This window comes from Penaeus monodon, chromosome 34 (genome assembly GCF_015228065.2).
Source record: "Penaeus monodon isolate SGIC_2016 chromosome 34, NSTDA_Pmon_1, whole genome shotgun sequence".
NCBI classification, from domain to species: Eukaryota; Metazoa; Arthropoda; class Malacostraca; order Decapoda; family Penaeidae; genus Penaeus; species Penaeus monodon.
Window position 1 is genome coordinate 25,561,305 of NC_051419.1, and position 337 is coordinate 25,561,641.

Genomic DNA, 337 nt, shown 5'->3' on the forward strand with positions numbered 1-337 from the left:
GAAGGAAAAACGTCTCGAACAACAAGCCTTGACTCCCACAACACGTGCGTAAGACCCAACAAGCCCTCCAAAGTCAAAAGGACTCTCAACCCAACAGTCATCCCGTAAGTCATAAGCCCATCTCGCTCGGAAAGGCAAGTGACACGCTGGCCCCAGTAACAATGGATAAGTGTTGATCTATGAGGGCGTATGAGGCGGCCCGTGGGCGTGAGGTGGATGAGTCCAACGCCCATCTCACTTCCGCGGTCCCGCCCCTCCGCCGGCCGCCTTCCGCGCTGTCCTTCTCGGCCGCTTTATTATCGGCCGTTTTCCTAGCCACGTCTTCTTCGTTGTCGGG